Source organism: Callorhinus ursinus, unplaced genomic scaffold (assembly GCF_003265705.2).
Source record: "Callorhinus ursinus isolate GAN/ISIS: 27379988/994484 unplaced genomic scaffold, GSC_fseal_2.0 scaffold10, whole genome shotgun sequence".
NCBI lineage: Eukaryota > Metazoa > Chordata > Mammalia > Carnivora > Otariidae > Callorhinus > Callorhinus ursinus.
Genome location: NW_027397072.1, coordinates 81,110,599 through 81,130,618, shown reverse-complemented (window position 1 = coordinate 81,130,618; position 20,020 = coordinate 81,110,599). Strand labels below are relative to the sequence as shown.

The 20,020-nt window shown below is 40.6% G+C and overlaps 1 protein-coding gene across 3 annotated transcripts in view; it reads left to right on the top strand.

The window, feature by feature from the left end:
* Positions 1-175: 175 nt before the first annotated feature.
* RFX8 (regulatory factor X8) overlaps positions 176-20,020 on the top strand; it is a 255,588-nt gene continuing 235,743 nt past the window's right edge. For 2 of the 3 annotated variants that reach the window (XM_073897874.1, XM_073897872.1), the window contains exons 1-3: positions 251-620; positions 930-1,051; positions 5,941-6,049. The gene's annotated coding sequence lies outside the window, so the exon portion shown is untranslated. Of the gene's footprint in view, positions 225-250; positions 621-929; positions 1,052-5,940; positions 6,050-20,020 lie in introns of those variants that run through there. The other variant, XM_073897873.1, reaches the window with a different exon arrangement.

Below are 20,020 nucleotides of genomic sequence, written 5' to 3'. Positions count from 1 at the left end.
GCGGCGGCGGCGGCGGGCTGGTCGCGGTTCTCGGCCGGCCCGGGCCGCGCGCGGAGGGCGGACGGAGCGTGCGCGGGGCGGCGGCGCTCACACCATGGCGCGGGGCGGCCGTCAGGCCCCCGGGCGTCGCCCGCCGCCTCAGGCCCCGGCGCCCGCGCCCCGCGCCGCGCGCCTGGAGGACGGGCCCGGAGCGTGGGGCCGCGGCGCCGCCGAGAGTTGAGCGAGTGAGCGCGAGGCAGCGAGACAAAGATAACCCGGGAGGCGGGGGCGGAGGCGGGGGGGGAGGGGGGGAGGGAGGGGGCGGCGGCGGCGGCGGTGAGGGAGGAGGAGAAACGGGACACCGAAAATATATTCTGAGGAGAGAGAAAACAGCTCCCCCTCTCCTTCCCCGGCAGGAAAAACGAGCGGAAACGCACTCCCAGCCCGAGCCCCGCTGGGGAGGGCGCGGGGCGAGCCGCCCGCGCGGCGTGAATATTCAGCAGGGGTGGGGCCCGAACAATGGCCGGCCGGCGGGCAGCGCACACAGTGGCCGGGACGCGGCGGGCGGCCGGCGGGGCGCTCGCGGAAAGGGCTAGAGTAGGGATGAGACGGAGCGGGACGTCCCCGGTGAGGTGCCGAGGGTGAGGAAACGCCCCATCTCGCACTAACAATAAAGGGAGCAGAAGTGACCTGGACCCTGGCCGCAAACGCACGGGGGCGGAGGGACCCTTGTCTCCGGGAGGGGCTCCATCGCGCCCCGCCGGCCGGCCGGCCGCGCCCGGGCTCTAAAGGGACGCGGAGGGGGTGTAGCCACCCCCAGCGACAAGGGGCCTCCCTTTCCCCTCACCCCCCGCGTATCCCATCCCTTTCCCCCACCATCAGATTCTATACCCCTAAGACCCTCATTTCCGGTTTCCCTACACGGTTTTCTTTTCCTCTCTGTCTTGCAGGCTACGTTTGTGACAGGCTTGTAGGTGCGGAATTCGTTGAGCATCACCTGGCCGCCGGGTCCCAAGGCTTTCGGTGGAAACAGTACCCAAAACAGCGCTCTCTTCCTTACCTCCCTCGGTAGGTGAGCACTGTGTTTGGAGCCCTAAGTGCTAACCCCCCGTTCTGTGCCTGGAGATCGTTAAGGATCGATGAACGGGCTTCTGCCGGCAACTTTGGAAGCTTGTCGGTAGTTAGGTAATTTGATCCTGTTAAAAGGAATATATTGTCTGTGCACAACAGTCATTTTTATCACATCCCTCCACTGTACAAAAACTTTCAATGGCTCCCTATTACCTCACAGCAGGTTTTCAAACCGAAGTGCATCAGAATCACCAGGAAGGATTGTAAAAGCACTGATTGCTGACCCCACCTCCAGAGTTCAGCAGGTCTGGGGATAGGCCTGAGAATATGAATTTCTAACAAGTTGTCAGATGATGCTAACGTTGCTGTTACAGGGATCACACTTGGGGAACAAGAGCCTTACAGGATAAAAATCTAAGGCCCTTCACAATTAGGCTTCACAAACATCACCGTCATCATCATCTACCAGTTCTTGCTTTATGTACAGTACCCAATTTAACCTGTCCTGTAGCCCTTGTGTATTAGTATCCACATTTTAAGGATAAGGAAACCAAAGAACTGAAAGATAAGAAATGTGCCTAAATTTCTTAAAAGCACAGCCTGGAAGTAGAGCAGGGATTCTCACTAGGTCAGCCTACTCTGAAAATCCAGGATTCTGATTCAGCCAAGTTAATCTTTTACCCAGAATATGTTTAGCGCACTCCTGCCTCTCAACGGTTTGGTTTCCAAGATTTTCAACTATGAGAATCCCTTGTAAGGGACTCCTGGAATCCTTTGATTAGGAAAATCATGGTAACCAACATGTTGCTCTAAATTTAGTAGTACTTTTAAATGATTTTGTTTTTTAATGTATTCACAGCAATGGCATTATCTGTGTGTAAATAATTATTTACTCAGAGAGCTAGGTTGGTAAGCATGTGAAATTTCAGACCATATTACTACTAATAGTATTTTAATAGTATTTATTATTAATAATAGATAACACATATTCCGTCCCAAAAATGTGCTAAGTCCTTTATGTACATTATCTCATTATTCTTCACATTAACCCCGAATGGTAGGTACTTTTATTTTTCCCACTTTACACATTAAGAAACCAATGTTTAAAGAAGTTAATTGACTTGCTTGGTGTGCACAGCTGAACCCAATGCAGAAATGCAGCCCCTTCCGCCCCCCCCCCCCCCCCCCAAGCCAACCTCCCTCTACAGGTTCACTCATGATATTGAGGCCCAACTCAGACCACTGCCTTCTTCTTTGCCTGGCCAGATTCTCCATCACCTCAAACTCAACTCAGAAACCAACTCTTCTTTTTCCTACAAGCTTTCTCTGAATCTCTCCTAAACTGCTATTGCCCATGTTATCATTGTGACAGTTACTTCTCATTTTCAATTCAGGACCTTTTCTTGAAGTGCCTTACAGAGCACAAGACACAGACTTAGCCATTGCCCAAGATATAAGGAAGATGAAGCCAGCTACTCTCAAAGAACTTACAATTTGATAATGGGTCTAAGACAGTTTCACAAGTATCTATAGTTAAAGGCAGAACATTATAAATTCTGGCTGTATAGAAAGAACATTAAACAGGTCTAGTGGAAAGTATGCTAGATTTGAGGCAAAACGGAACTAGGTTTGAACCTAGTTCTATCAGTTGTGCAACCTTGAACATGTTTAAATTCTGAGCCTCTGTTTCGTCTTCTGTTTACGAGATGAAGATCAGAGGTTAGAAGAGCCATGAAGGGGCCATCTCAAGAGCACAGGCCAAAGGAATAAGGCCTGGAGAAAGGAGATACAAGGTCTTGGGCTAGTAGACTCTCTTAAGACTTGGCATCTGATGGGATGCCAGAGTCAGTGTAGACAAGGGGGTAAAAGATTTGCTTGTGGCCCAGAGCTTTGTTCACACTTGGGAGGATACTGTCAGGCACAGAGGAAAGGATAGGAGTTGTTGAGTGGTGGTGACAAAGGAAGGTTTAGTTTTGGACTCTGTGGGAAGTTAGTTATCTTTTCACGCAGAAGCAGTGACACCCGCCCAGCTTGTAACTCCACTTGAGATCCAAGGGTAAGGACCATTTTCTCAATCAGCAGCCCTATGTTAGCCCAGGCTGCCATAATAAAATCCCATAGACTGTGTGGCTTCAATAACAGAGATTTATTTTCCCGTAGTTCTGGAGGCTAGAAATCCAAGATCAGTGTTCCAGCTGATTTGGTTTCTGGTGAGAGCTGTCTCCCTGTCTTGCAGATAGCCACATTTTCACTATTGTCCTCACATGGGTTTTTCTCAGTGCTAGTACCCGGGGTGGGGGGGGGGGATGGGGGAAGCCATCTGGTGTCTCATCTTCTAAGGACACCTACCCTATTCTATCAGGGCCTCACCTTTATGACCTTATGAATTTAAACTTAATTATTTCCTTAGAGACCCCATCTCCAGATACAGCCATGCTGAGGCTTAGGGTTTCAATGTAAGGGGGACACAAACATTTAGTCCATAACAAGCCATGTGCAATACATAATATCAGGAAGTAGACTTAAGTCATGGCCCTTGTCCTTAAGAATCTATCTGAGAACACAAACCCACCCAAAAAGATAATCAAGATAATAATTTGGAAAATAGATGCTACTTTGGCATTTTAGGCTGGAGGAAAAGATAGCTTGCTTAGACAAAGAATGTGAAGTTGAAAATGAGGAAACTGGCCACACTGGGCCAGAGGACTCATTTCAGAGAACCCCGAGAGATAAATCTAGACTGGTTAGGTGGGACCGGGAGACCCAGCTGAGGCATGCGTGAGGTGGAGTCAAAAACAGAAGCCAAATTATCAGTCAAGTCAAGGAAGGAGCAGCCTAGCCTTGGCTTCCAAGAGCCCCAGTGGCAGGTTAGATGCTTATGTGTTTAGCTGGCTGTGGGATATAAGTGTGCATCTTCCCAGGGTACAATGGGCCAGTGGGCAATTATCTCACCCAGTCACAGAAATCCCGAGGGGAGCTCAATTATGCAAGTTGTCAATGACAACCACTGTACGTCACTTTACTTATTTCCTAGTTTTTCCTTTGTTGCAAAAATATTGGTGGCAATTTTTAACCTCAGTATGAGGAAGGGCAAGGAGGGCAGCAGATCTGTGACACTGGACTGCATGAATATAACTTAAGAGCTCAGGGTTAGTGAGGACTTAGGACGCCTGAAAATAAATGTTGGAAGTAGGGAGGTGAGCAGGGGGAATTGAGTCAAGCAAAGGAAGCAATGGTGGAATGTGTTCAGGAAAATCTGAGAGAGGGGAAAGCCTGGCTTAGGGGTCAGAGATCTGAGTTCCTCTTCTCTGATGGACAAGTTGTTGAGCAAATGCTCACCCTCTCTGCCCCTCAGTGTTCTAACATGTGAGATTAGAGGGTTGGATGGAAATGACTGAAAGATCCTCTTAGGACCTTAGAGACTCTCATTTATATAACCCAGGCCTCAGCCCTACATCTGCTCATACCTCTTAGCCAGAGTGGAAAGGGGTTGATATGAGCAACGGAAGTTCATGGAACATGTGGATACTTGTAGATTTGGCAGCAAAGCTCAGTCATTTAAAAGCCATCTTTGAGCATTGGTAGAGAGAATAAGAATCTTTTTTGACTGGCATTATCAGTTGAATTAAAAGGAAGCAAGTACTCTAGTGCACAACAGGCTGGAAGGCGAGGGATGCAGAAGCAGATCAAATGGGCAACAAAAGAAGAAGCAGACCAGAAGCAAGACAAACATCCTACCCTAGCTACCAGGGCTATCAATGCTGTCACTTCTGTGATGAGGAAGTCGTCTTAGCTCAGACCTCCCAAAAGGAGATCCTGACACAAAGATTTGGTGCAGGTAGTTTATTTAAGAGATGATTGCAGGAAGCCCAAGTGAAAGAGAAGGAAAAGTGAAACATGGAGATGAGCCAATGAGGAGTGTGTTAATGAGCAGGTTTTCACCCTGGGCAACTGGGCTAGATGTCCCTAGCTAGCTAGAAAAAGAAAATGTAGATTCCTCTTACTTTATGTGTTCATGGAAAAGTTTCTGGTAAACATATTTTTTAAAAAATGGAACAATATTTTAAACGCAGAGGAACTTGCTTTTTATAGAACACCTATTTGAAATGTTTTATGAAGGGGATTACTGTCTCTCAACTTATCCTTTTTGTAAATTTGTATTTTGCATGTAAGGATTGCTTCAAACAAGCTCCACTGTGAAAAGTCCTTTACCTACAAAATCCTCAAGGGACCTCAAAAATGAGGTCAGAGATAGCCCTAGCTTTAGAAATCAAGATGCAAGCCATAGGAAGTCGGGTGGGGACGTTAAATAGTTGTCAAGTATGTCTGGTTTTGATAGATGGTTGAGTGAGTGGAATCAGGCTCTGCCAACAAAAGGCCAAGGTAGGCCTGCTAGCTAAAGAGATAACAGACTTTTACTGATCACATATTTGTGTCCTAAGTCTCTATACAGCGAAATCTCAGGAAGTGACTAGATCAATGGGCCTCTCTAATGCTCAGCCATTTAATATCTCACAACTGAAATAGGATCATGAGTTTGAATATGATGCATCAGATCCTGGCCAATATGCATCAGAACCTCCACTGAAGAGGAGTTCAATCATAATCAAGTTTATCCCTTTAAAAATGAATGAACCACAAGTCTCCATTGGTGATATGCAAGTTGGCCAGTGCTATTGATTTGCAGTTCTCAGTTGATTATAGTGATTCCACTCTCAAAATCTTCTAAAATATGCTCTATAATAAAAGGTTAAGTGGTGACCTACCAATGATAAACTATGAACTGTAAATGCCATATTTATGAATTACAAAATTTGAGGCCTTTCCTATTCTTTTGAATAAATATAATTATCATCTTTATCTTCTTATCTGTGTATATTCTATATTTAGTGGCCAACTAACTCAGGAAATATCATCAGGACCAGATCAAGAGGCCAGCCATGACTGACATGGATCACTTGGATTTCTCCTAATCCTTAGCTACAGGCAGATCCGTGAGGTTAGTTGGGAGCGCGGACCCTGGTGTTGGGGAGAGGACGAGCTGGACAAGAATGTGTATCTAGATCAGCATAAAGTGTTTATCGCTCCTAGACATGCCACTCAGAGTCACAAAAAGGAAAGACCACTTATTCTCACAGAATCGCATCTTTTATTGCATTTGAACTTACCATTATTAGCTGCCTACCTGTATTCAGATTTATAATAGTACTTGTGGAGAAGAGTTACACAAAAATGATTTTTAGAATTCACAACTTAGCTTTTCAGTTATATAGAGAGGAGAAAATGCGGAGGAAGTGGAGAGCCAATAGATGGCAAGAGGAATTGAAGAGGGAATGCTCTGGATATGGCAACAACATAAACCAACTTATAAATGTCACCACCCATTTTGAAATTTCCAGGAACTGGGAACAAGACAGTCATTCAGAAGAGAGAACTAGGCCTAGGAAAAATTGAAAAGCTATTTTTCATAACTTAATTCTTTACACACAACAGACCTTAAGAAACTCCCTTTCTGTATAGCCATTTTACACATGGAGTGGATGAAGAACTAGACGATGTGTTCTCTTTTACAAAAGGTGTTTCCCTAAGCCCTGGGGTTTCCTGGAGGCAGTTCAGGGGCTGCCTGGATCCCAAGGGACGGTTAGGGAATTGGTAATAGGACTGCTGAGCTTGTTGCCTGGCCCTCCCTGTCATCACACGGGTTCTGCTTTTCTATGTTTTATAAATGGGGAATATGAGTAACAGTTTATGAAGATAAGGTTTCCATGGCTGAGAAAAGTTTGCAAATCACAAGCTAAGGTATATCTAGAACCAAGATTTCTATGATCACATGACACAGATATCTGTTAGGTAGATTTATGCTGAGCTCAAAACAAAGCAGCACTTAAGGCATTTTTAAATCATGGCCATGAACTGAGTGGAAATGATGCAGGAGTGGGAATCAGGAAACCAGATTCTGGTTCTACCACAGTCTATACTGTCACAGCCTGGTGTCATGAGACCAAGTAGTCACTAACCAGTTCACTAATTATCAAATGCTTCACTCTCATACTACCTCTTATACATAGATCTGAGAATTCCTGTCTTAAGTATGATCATGATCTATTAGGGTCTACTTGATGGCCTGTTTTTTTACTAAATAACCTACCTCCAATTTCTCATGCAGCACAATGTAGAGAGAATTGATGAGATGATTTTTAATTTCTTAAGAGTCAGATCCAATAGAATGACTGAAAAAATGAAAACATTAGAATAATAAAATAGAGTTGCCCAAAAATAATCTGGGCAACACTGCTTATATTGACAAATTTCAAGGATGTTTACCAAAAGTTTGTAGTAATATAGAAATGTATGTTATTGCGCTAATTGAAAATATCACTATAAGTTGGTATGAGATTATAGTCATAGCTGCACAAAAGTTAAAAACTATTTAAAGGAAAAATTGGGAGGAAATACATCAAATTTTAGTACTCTTTGGCTGGCAAAACTGTGAATGATATTTTTTCCTTCTTCCAAGACATGTTCTACAAATTCTCTCTACAAACATACCTTATTTTAGGAATTAAAAAATATAAACTGACATTGTAAAAGAAAATGAAATAAAGTGATTGGATTAGTTTCCTAGGGCTGCCCTAACAAAGTACCATAAGCTGGGTGGCTTAAAACAACAGAAATGTATTGTCTCACAATCTGGAGGCCAGAAATCTGAAGTCAAGGTGTTGGTAGGCAACGCTCCCTCTGAAACCTGTAGGAGAGTCAGTCCTTCCCTGCCTCTTCCTGACTTCTGGTAGTTTAATGGCAATTTTTGGCATTCCTTGGCTCACAGTTGCATAGCTCCAATCACATGGCGTTTCCTTTGTATCTTCACATGGCCATCTTCTCATAAGGACTCCAGTCATATTGGATTAAGGGTCCACCTACTCCAGTATGACTGTATCTTAACTAATTATATCTTCAACAACCCTGCTTCCACATAAGGACACATTCTGAGGTACTGGGGTTTAGGGATTCAGCATGTCTTTCTTTGGGAGGACACAATTCAACCTATAACAGTAATTTAACCATTCTGATGTTTCTTATAGAAGTTAAAGACCATTATTCTTTCTGACCCTAATTTGGTGGTTTCCATTTTAGCACATGGATAGTTTAGAAAAGTGGTGGTTTTGATAGTTTTTACTATGACTTCTTCACCTGCTCTCTTGCCATCCCTCTCCTTATCTAACATGTATTTATTAGGCACACACTGAGTTCGTAGCACTGTGTAAAACCCATAAAATTTAAAAATCACACAAAACTTCCTTCTAACCATTAGCTACAAGTTGCTTTCATTTACACTGTAATTTTCAGATAGACTGATGTTATAATAAATGACTTCAGCTTGCAAATCACCATAAAGAATTATCCTAAGTTAGACTGTAAACAAATTTCTTAGACCTCTTTACAAATATATTACAGACAGAGAAAAAAAAAAAAACAGGAAAAAACTAAAGAGGAAATGGTCCAAATAGAAATTAATTTTGCTTGTTGGAAAGCCAAAAGGAATATTTTTCGGCATAGAGTTATCCCCAGTTTGGTTGGGATATTTGTAAATAAGCTAAATGTTTTTAAGTAGTGTCTTACTGGCTTTGAACTATTCTTTGTGACTTTCCCCCACTGTGTTGCTAGAAATAGCTTTTTATTTTTATTTTTATTTTTTTTTTTAATTGTACTATGTTATGTTAGTCACCATACAATACATCATTAGTTTTTGATGTGGTGATCCACGATCCATTGTTTTCGTATAACACCCAGTGCTCCATGCAGTACGTGCCCTCCTTAATACCCATCACCAGGCTAACCAATCCCCCCCCCCCCTCCCCTCTAGAACCCTCAGTTTGTTTCTCAGAGTCCATAGTCTCTCATGGTTCATCTCTCCCTCCGATTCCCCCCCCATTTTTCCCTTCCTTCTCCTAGTGTCCTCCGTGCTGTTCCTTATGTTCCACAAATAAGTGAAACCATATGATAATTGACTTTCTCTGCTTGACTTATTTCACTTAGCATAATCTCCTCCAGTCCCATCCATGTTGAGGTAAAAGTTGGGTATTCATCCTTTCTGATGGCTGAGTAATATTCCATTGTATATATGGACCACATCTTCTTTATCCATTCATCTGTTGAAGGGCATCTCGGCTCTTTCCACAGTTTGGCTATTGTGGACATTGCCACTATGAACATTGGGGTGCATATAGCCCTTCTTTTCACTACATCTGTGTCTTTGGGGTAAATACCCAGGAGTGCAATTGCTGGGTCATAGGGTAGCTCTATTTTTAAATTTTTGAGGAACCTCCACACTGTTTTCCAAAGTGGCTGTACCAACTTGCATTCCCACCAACAGTGTAAGAGGGTTCCCCTTTCTCCACAACCTCTCCAACATTTGTTGTTTCTTTCCTTGTCCATTTTTGCCATTCTAACTGGTGTAAGGTGGTATCTCAATGTGGTTTTGATTTGAATTTCCCTAATGGCTAATGATGAACATTTTTTCATGTGTCTGTTAGCCATTTGTATGTCTTCTTCAGAGAAGTGTCTTTTCATATCTTCTGCCCACTTTTTGACTTGATTATTTGTTTTTTGGGTGTTGAGTTTGAGAAGTTCTTTATAGATCTTGGATACCAGCCCTTTATCTGTAGTGTCATTTGCAAATATCTTCTCCCATTCTGTGGGTTGCCTCTTCGTTTTGTTGACTGTTTCCTTTGCTGTGCAGAAGCTTTTTATCTTGATGAAGTCCCAAAAGTTCATTTTTGCTTTTGTTTCACTAGCTTTTGGAGAGGCTTCTTTTTTTTTAATTGAAATTTAAGCACGTTTATTTAATTTTTTGAAAAGATGCTGTCTTTTGCTAAGTTTGACAGAATTCCTTGACATAATACTGTACCTAAGGGAATATATGGTGGCATGGATAAAAAAAGGATGACTTTCTTTATATTTTCTAAATATGATTATATTGCTGCTGCATGCCTTTGGAAGCAAAAATATTTATTTCCCTTGTTACATCCATGCATTTATTTTAATGAGTATTTATGAGACTCAATGAGATATTCAAATCAGCATGTGTATTCCATTGTGCAGTTATTCCCTTTTATTTCCAATTTCTGGTTAGGAATGCTTTGTTTGTGTCTAAAAAGCTAAGGAAATTAAATGCAAGGCTCTGTCAATACAATGCAACTTTACTGTGTACAAGTCAGGAAATTAGAATATGTCGTTCCTCCAGCAGCTGGTATTGGGCTACTCTGAACAATTTATGCCAGAAAAGTTAAAGTGGGGCCCTTTTTTCTCATGAAGATTTTATCAGGATACAAAAGAATATCGCTTCTCCGCACTGAGTGCACAGGACTCTTGGCAGGGCTGACCCAGCCAGATGGGAAGAAGGTGCCCTCCAGCTCTGGCCTCTGGGTCCTCAACCTTTTCCCCTCCCAACATCCCTTCTGTACTCTGCAAGAAGGCAGCCACAAATCAGACTGACCCACTGCCTGTGCTGATGTCACAGGGGGAGAGTGCGGCAGAATGCAGGGCTCTCCTGCTGCTGCTACTTTCTGGGTGCTCACCATGTGCCAGGCACTATACTTCAGCACTTTATCTGTATTATTTAAGCCTTGCATGACCCTGTGTAGCAAGTACTTTTGTTGTCCCCTTGTCATCAACGAGAAAACTAAAACGCAGAAACGTTAAGTAATTTGGCCGTGATTGCACCTTTAGAAAGTAGCAAATCCATGATTAAACACCAGATTCACGTGGACAACTCATGCTTTTGACCAGTAAATTTTAGGTAACTTAAGTTTTGGAAGATCTAATTCTCTAATGCAAAAGAGGGATTTTTAAAAATTACATTCTTTTGATTATAAATATACATATATTCATTGAAGAAATACAGAGAAAAAATACAAATTCACCTATAATCCTTACCAACAATAATTAAAATATATGTACTTTGTTTTCATAGGCATGTGTGTGGGTGTGCGCCTGTGTGCGCGTGTGTTTAATATAATTAGAATTGTGCAGTTTGGTGACCTGCTTCTTTTCACTTCATATGTTATGCACATTTCAACATCATTAAATATTCTCTTACAATCTAATTTTTAATAGCTGTGTTGACTGTAATATGATTTATTTAACCAATCTTGTGTAGTTACACTATTTCTAATCAGTCACTGTTTTAAATATCACACATGCTAGTATTTCCTTAAGTTAAATTCCTAGGAGTGGAATTGAAAAATCAAAGACTATGAACATTTGTAAAGTTCTTGGTATATTTTGTCAAACTCTCTCCAAAAAGGCTTTGCCAAATTCTGAGATGGGAAGGTTTGAAGGGGAGTATTTCAAGTTCCAGTAACAGGCTCTAGTACAGGAGATATCGTGGGGAAATGTAGACCACCTATTACTTCTCAAGACATACCTTATGGGTAGCCTCCCGATGTTTCCTAGTGGAGTCCAAGAAGGACCCATGGACTACCAGAGAAGGGCTGGAACAGAGAATGTACACTGCCTGTTCAAGGCTGTAAGTTCAGTGATCCCTGAGAAGTATGAAACTACTGCTTCTCAGTAAGTAAAGCAAGTTGCAAAGATTGCAGGACATTTACTAGTTAACAAAGTGTGTTCCTGCTCACTATTTCCTCTGATCTTTGTCACAGCCTTGAAATGATACAGCTTTATGACGATTGGCATCTTGCAGAGAATCATGGCCAGATTTAGGTGAGGGGACTTACTCAAGGTCACACCACTTCATGCAGAGAAGCCTAGACGATGTCTGGCTTGTCCTGCTCTCCTATATCAGGCTGCCTCTCCTCAAGAGAAAAGCTTCTATGTAAAAGATTCTGTCACTTGACAAGTGGAAATACTTGCTATTATATTGAACTTGCTCTACAAGTAATTATCTTTATTTTTCTACATTTGCTAAATTCCAGCTGCATAGATGCTGTCCTAAACACAGATAGTACTGAGCTTTTGGGCTAGCAAGCTTGAGAAACTAACAAGCCTGGCAAATGTGAGAAATGAGGGGAATGCACTTAGTTAACATGGGGTCTGAAAAAGGGCACTTTGGGCAATTACATGTCTGGTTACACATTCTTGACAACTATTTAGAGCTCTAAATAACTGTGCAAAGACAATGTCCAGTTTGTTGGTTTGAACAAAGGCAAACGGGCTCAACCCAAAGTGTGAGCCCGTGTGCCATTTTGGAATGTCAAAACCAGAAAGCCAGGGATTATCATGTGTGATGTGTACTTAAATTCACTAAAAATGAAGAAAAACAAAACCTAGAGAGTAGTTCCAGGTTTGCCTATTTATTTCAGATGTATTTAATGTTACAAACACACAACAATATAAACTTTACCAGACGCTTCTCTTATACAGTATTAAACTGGGGCAGGAATAGGAAGCATGAGATAATTTGTAAAAGAAGTAAATTATAGCTGTAGCTCTTTAGGGACTTGGCTACTATGTGGGTTTTATGTGACTCTGTGACTCTAAAGTAACCATGGTGGACACCCAGGAGAATTTAGAGAATAGCATGTTGAACCCTGAAATTGACTCTTATGGGGAAGATGAGTGATAAAGTGTGGATAACATGGAGGCTTTAATATTTTATGTTTTAATTTGCATATTAAAACATGTTTAACATTAAAAAGATATTTTTCATGGTGTTCCTACATAGATGGCTCTAGAAAGAGCATGCAAAGATAGCAATATTGTAGCAAATCTGTTATCCTGACTTTTCTAATTCTAAACTGTGATGGGATTATGCAACTTTCTTTCATTTTATATCACGGACACTATAGTGCTACGTTCACTCATTCTAAACTTAATAATAGTAAAACCATTAGGTTAGCTGGTAATGGCTAGCATTTCATAACTTGATCTGGCTGTTCGGTTGTGTACAAATGTAAAAATTCATCATGGTGTACACTTAAGATTAGTGTGAGTTATACCTCATCTTAAAACAAAAACACTGCTGTGTTTGACAGGAATCAAAATGGTGAAGTATAAAGAAAGAACCTCAAATTAGGGAGGATAGATCAGAGTACTCTAATCCAAGCTTACCAAAGCAATTGAATGAAAATCAAGGGAGTTGTTAAAAACCCCAAAATGGCAGGAAAGGCATGGAATCTGGACAAGACATTAAGGTCCTTGCCACCCAATGTAAGGGGGATCCAATTATTGGGGGCAGTTGTCAGAAATAATTATCCTGTTTCATGTGCATACCTCAGTGATTTGACACTGCTCTATAGATTGGCCACTTTGGTGTGGATTAATCCTCCCAGCCACGGGTGTGCACAATGGAGTTATCTCCTTCCAGGAAACTTCCTTAAAAGAGAGATCACAAAGCAGGGAGGAGGGATTTCAGAAATTCTTGTTGTCTTTACATCATTTCTATAGAAAAGTCAGAAGACATTGAAGTAAAAATGAAATCCCTCCCTTGTACCCTCATCCATCATACCCTTCATTTTTCCAAAGGTGCCTCTTTATAACTACCCAACCAGCTACCCCCAACAAATATCCAAGGGACCTCACTGACTTTTGCTCAAAATAGTAATAATAAACATTATTACTATCTTTTACTATAAAGGACTAAGAAACAATAAATGACTGTCAACAGTTCACATTGCACACTTGAACAGAGCTGCTGAAGGATCCGATTTGTAGAAGGCAGGGCTATCTACCATTGACCGCATAGCTTATAAACCACAGAAATTTATTTCTCACAGTTCTGGAGTCTGGAAGTCAGATCAGGGCACCAGCATGGTCAGGTTCTGATGAGGACCTCATCTAGATTGCAGACAGCTGATTTCTCATGGTATTCTCAAGGCAGAAAGTGCAGAGAGAGCAGAAGCAAGCTCTCGCATGTCTTTTTGTAAAGGCACTAATCCCATTCATGAGGGCTTCACCCTCATGACCTAATTGCCTTCCAAAGACCCCGCCTCCTAATACCATCACATTGGGCATTAGGATTTCAACATGAATTTTAGAGGGCACATTCAGCCCATAGCAACCCCTTAGGGTGAGCACTGCTAGCGTTGCTTTCTTTCATTCATTTTCAAAGTATACATGTTACTGGTAGGGAAAACATATTAAATTCCTAACATTTTAATGCAAACTAATATCTTTTTTTAAAAAGATTTTATATATTTATTTGACAGAGAGAGACAGTGAGAGAAAACACAAGCAGGGGGAGTGGGAGAGGAAGAAGCAGGCTTCCCACCGAGCAGGGAGCCCGATGCAGGGCTCAGTCCCAGGACCCTGGGATCATGATCCGAGCTGAAGGCAGATGACACTTAACGACTGAGCCACCCAGGCACCCCGCAAAGTGATGTCTTAGATGATTTTCTATATAAGAGAAAATAGACTGCTTGACAACTCTGAATATTCAAGTTAGGTGAAAGGTGGGTTGAGGGAGAAGAGCAAGTAAAGACATAAAAGTAAAAGGGGGAGTGTACCAAGAAATTCAAAAAGTTAACTGATTTGGTAAGACATCATAGTCTCCAGTGGGTGTGGACTATGAGACTGATGATAAAGTTCCCTCACTTAAACCCATTGGAAGTAGCTGTGAGGAAGCAATTTACACACAAATGTATCCTCTTTCCCTTTCCTTACTTTGTTTAAGAGACTAAAAATCGTATTTTTAAAATGAAGTACTAAATCAAGTTGGCTAACTGAAGAACTGAAGATATGATTTATCCTTGCCTCCATTAAAGAAATAACTTAAACAGAACTCTGGTAACACAAAAAAACACAAGAAATTTTCATACTCCAGAAATTTTAGGAATTCCTAGAAGACAAAGGGTGAATAGGACTGCATTGGTGGCAAAATAAGAAAAGGAAAATCCTGTTTAAAATTCAGGGCCACAAAAGCAATTCTAAAATTTCTCAACACTCAGCATAAAAGATTACAAAGAACAGGCCTGGACTTCCAAACAAATGTGAAGGCACTAAGTTAAATAACTATATTTGGAGCAGTCTTTTCCCTTCCCCTTCTTTCACTGTGCACATCCAGTGGTAACAGCAGCATATGTCCCCAGGTTAATAGAACTGTTTTCAACAGTGAACTGCTTTCAAAAGAGAAATATTCACTATGTTGGGGTTCAGGAGGATACAGGTGGACTCTGAAGGGCCTCCAGACCTTCATAGGGACATTGGAGGACATAAGAAAGAGGTGGAAAGAGCTGATTCCATATTTGCTTCCGAAGTACTAGAACACTTCTCCTAAGTGGGAAATTTGGCACAGGAGACCCACAAACTAGGTAATGTGACTAGGGCTCCAGAGAACAAATGAACTCCTAGGAGGGAGAGAGGTCCAGAAGACAAGCTTCTCATGCCAGTCTAATCCCAAATGCTGATCCTTCTTTACAATCAGAAGGAGGCAAACTATTCTAATCAAAACATTCAATGACAGGGGTGCCTGGGTGGCTCAGTCGGTTAAGCATCTGCCTTCAGCTCAGGTCATGATCTCAGGGTCCCAAGATCAAGCCTCATGTTGGGCTCCCTACTCAGCGGGAATTGCTTCTCCCTCTCCCTCTCCCTCCTCCTGCTCGTTCTCTCTCTCTCTCTCTCTCAAATAGATAAATAAAATCTTTAAAAAAAGCAAAACATTCAATGACAGATGAAGAAAGAATCTCAAATATAAATGCAAATAGCCAAGATTAACCTAGTTATTTGTGGAAAAGCAACACTTTTGATGCCTTTCATCAAAATCACGTTGGGAAAAAAAAACCCACAACAACCCTGAGTAAATAGCCTTAACATAGGAAAGGAGAAAAGTACTTTATAAATTATATTCTCAGAGAAATTTTAAAGATTTTCATGTCCTTAAATCAAGATGATAAGAGTACATTTGTGCATATCAATTATCTCAATAAATGTAGGTGGGTTAAAATTTATTTATTATAGAACAAAGACTCCAATTAGGTTAAAGAAAAAATACCATTTACTTGTAATGTAGTAGTTAATAGCACAGGCTCTGGATTTGAATCCTGACTTTAATACCTAGTAATAATTTATGAAATGAAAACTTAAATAATTGGGATACATAGAAGAATGGATTCAGCTGAAAGTATAAAATCAACCAAGAAATTCTCCTTCAATATAGTTCTAACGGATAAAGTAATAATAATTGTCAATCATGAGACAGAAAGCCTAAGGCATGGAAAAGAATTGCACATTTTTTCCTACAGGAGATCTAAAGGTAACACAGACAAAAGAAAGGAAGAAATAGTCAAATAAATAATTCAAAAAAATTTCCCAGAACTAATGGAAAAATATGAATTTTCAGATTTAAGAGTCCACTTTGTGTTGAGCAAGAAAAAAAGGAAAAATAATCCAGAAATGTCATCTTAAAATTTTAAAGCTTCAAGAATAAAGAGAAATTCCTAAAACTTCTAGAAATTAAAGCAGGTTATCTAGAAAGGAATGAAACTCAAGTCGGCATTAGAAACAATAGACATAGGGTGGGGATGGGGCAAAAAACTAAAAACTAATTTCAAAATTCTGAATGAGAATTACTTCAAATTTTAAATTTTATACCCAGCCGAACTAATGTTCAAGTGGGAGGTCAAAATAAAGACATATTTAGGCATTCAAAGATTAAGAACGTTTATGTTCCTAAAGACCTGTTAGAAAGATAATACTGAAGAATATACTTCAGCAAAAGAAAAGTTTTTATGGATTTAGAAGATAAAAGATGCTGTATCAAACAGAATCAAAATCAATCAAAAATTTCAGTAGCAGGGTGTCTGGGTGGCTCAGTCAGTTAAGCAACTGCCTTCAGCTCAGGTCATGATCCCAGGGTCCTGGGATCGAGTCCCGCCTCAGGCTCCCTGCTCAGCGGGGAGCCTGCTTCTCCGTCTGCCCATCACTACCCCCTGCTTGTGCTCTCTCTCTCTCTCTCTCTGACAAATAAATCTTTTAAAAAATTTTTTCAGTAGCTTATGACAGTAAATATTCATTTCCAGCTCACATTATGTGATGGCCATAGCTTGGGTATGGTTCTATTTGAGGCTATAGGTCTGTTCCATGTTTTTTCTTATTGTAGGACCTGGAATGAAGGATCAGCCTTATCTGAGACATATCTGTGTTCATGGCAGAGGGAAAAGGAGAGAGAGGCCACCTATATTCTTTTTTTTTAAAGATTTTATTTATTTATTTGACAGAGAGAGATAACAGCGAGAAAGGGAACACAAGCAGGGGGAGTGGGAGAGGGAGAAGCAAGCTTCCTGCCGAGCAGGGAGCCCAAAGTGGGGCTCGATCCCAGGACCCTGGGATCATGACCTTAGCCGAAGGCAGACACTTAATGACTAAGCCACCCAGGCACCCCTAGGCCACCGATATTCAGTTGGCTAAAACAAAGGACATGTATAAACCCAATATCAGAGATGAAAAAGAGAGTGAATTTCTGCAAATAATATTATTTTTGCAATAATATAATTATTAAATTTGTAATAATATAATTATCATTTCTGTAATAATTTACCACAGATAGTAAAAATATATTTCATCTATATTAATTATCCCAATAAATGTGATGGGTTGAAATTTCCCTATTAAAGGACAGACACTAATGGATTAAAAAAACTAGGTGCCTTTACTAGTACTACAGTGGTTAGTTCAGTAGTATAGACTCTGGATTTCCATCTTGGGTACACCATTTACTAGGTATATGTAAAGTGAGCATAAGAATAATGCATACTACCTACTTCATAGTGTTTTATGAGTATTAAATGAGATAATGCATGTGTGGTATCTGTACCTCAATGCATGTATAATATATGTAAATTAGCTAACAAATAGTGTGCTCAAGAAATGTTAGCTCTTATTATTACTGTAAGAGACACCTGAAACAAAATAGTTGGAAAATACAGGAATGGTCTAAGGTAGGGCAAGCAAATGCTGGTAAAAATAAATAGAGAGCATTGAGTTAAATATAATGGATTGAAGATGCTGCCACACCCACCCAAAAACCCACTAAAGATATAGTAAAGGGAATTTTTTTAATATATAGACATAGACCCATAAGGACAAAGACATGAAACAACATCTCAGGAAAAGGAAAGCAGTTAGATAGCTAATTGATAAATGTTTTTTTTTTTTTAAGCTCATACTTGTTTGGCAGTGGGGGAGAAACCCAGAAGTAAGCAACTATGTGCCAGAAAGTTTCAAGAGTAGGAGGCACCACTCTGAGTATGGAAGGTGGGGTGTATATGAGACTAAAAATGGGATTATTGATTGAAGTTCATCTGTGATGTAGTTAGATCTCCAACTATCCTCCCCACCTCCACAGAAGACTAGAGAGAGAATGAACTAGATTAAGCCTGGACTCAGTAAGCTTAAGGGAAATGCTATTATAAAGTAGTATAAAGTATAAACCCCTGATCTCCTTCCTCCATTTGGCTCCAAGAACGATGGTAGTCTGCACTATTACTGCAGGCGTTGGTGACGATCTCTCAGGAATCTGACTATTCTAAGAGAAAGACCTTCAAATATTAATAATGGGGGTCCTCCAACTATACTGCCCTGCCAGATCTCCTTATAGTGTACACACTAGGACACAAGCCGCACCCACTCATAGGGAGCTTCCAATAAGCTCTTAAGTGACTTACTCCTGACTATGAAAAATCACCTAGGGATTGCCAGATATTCAAAGAAAGCTTCCACATACAAGCAGAAAACAAAACAAAAATCAACAAAAGAGAAAAATGAAATTTTGGGGAGACAGAAACAATGTATAAGTACAAGACACTTCAGAAGCAAAATAAAGCTGCTTCCAGACAAGTAAAAAAAGGTAACTGTATCTATGAAAAAAGAGACCAATAGACTAAAACAAAGGAACATTCAAAAGTTGTCTTGGAAGTTTAAAATAATAGTGCATATGAAAAACTCAGTGAAAGGATAAGAAAATAAATCAGGGAAAGTCTCCCAGGAAGCAGAAGGAATAATGAGCATGAGTAAGAAAGAGGATGAAAATGGACTAGAAATGATAGAGGATCAGTGCATCAGTTTAGCAGTCTCATTATCCTGAGAAATTGGAACTTCCAAGAGAAAATGAAGGAGAAGAAATTACCAAGTTATCAACTCAAAAGAGACCTTCCTGAAATAAATGACATGAGTCTCTAAGTGGAGAGCACCAACTAACCCCCAGCATAGTGGATGAAAAGAGATGCATACCAAGGCAACTCTTTGTGAAATTTCAGAGCACTCAGGACAAAAGAAAGATCCTTAAAGATTCCAGGAAGGAAAACAGGTCACAAAGGAGTGGGAATCACACTGGCATCACATGTCTCAACAGCAAGACTAGAAACTAGCAATGCCTTCAAAATCCTAAGGAAAACTGATTTTCAACCTAGAATTCTACATACATCTACAAACTATCAATTGAATGTAAGAGTAGAATAAAGACATTTTCTGACAGGCTACCCTCATGTATCATGTCCTAAGAAGCTTTGGATATGATCCACCAAACAAGGGAGTAAAAAACAAAGAAAAGAAAGATAGGATTTACTAGAGAATAAACACACAGGAGAATGATCCGAGGGTTGCTCGGGATGAGGGGACATAGAAGTCCAAGGAGGACAGTGTTGCAGTAGGTCTTGAGATCAACCAATGGCACCAGCGGGCAGAGAAAAGACTGTGTGATATGGATGGGAAATGTACACTCCTGGTGAAAAGTTGGGAGTGGGTTAGTGATACATGCTTAGCCAAGCAAAGGGGAAAGTTTATTAACTCCAAGGAAAATAGAAAGTTATACCTAAAAGGATATATAATCAAAATATACTAAGTAACTCTCATAGCTATCATTATGAATATTGAATATTGATCTAATCAAAAATTATAACTATGTTGGGAGAATGTGGGGAATGGAAGTGGGAATGTGATGGAGTGATGTAAGGGAGCTAAGTAATAACGTTCCACAACAGGAAATAGATAAAACCTAAAACTGAAAAAGCAAGAGATA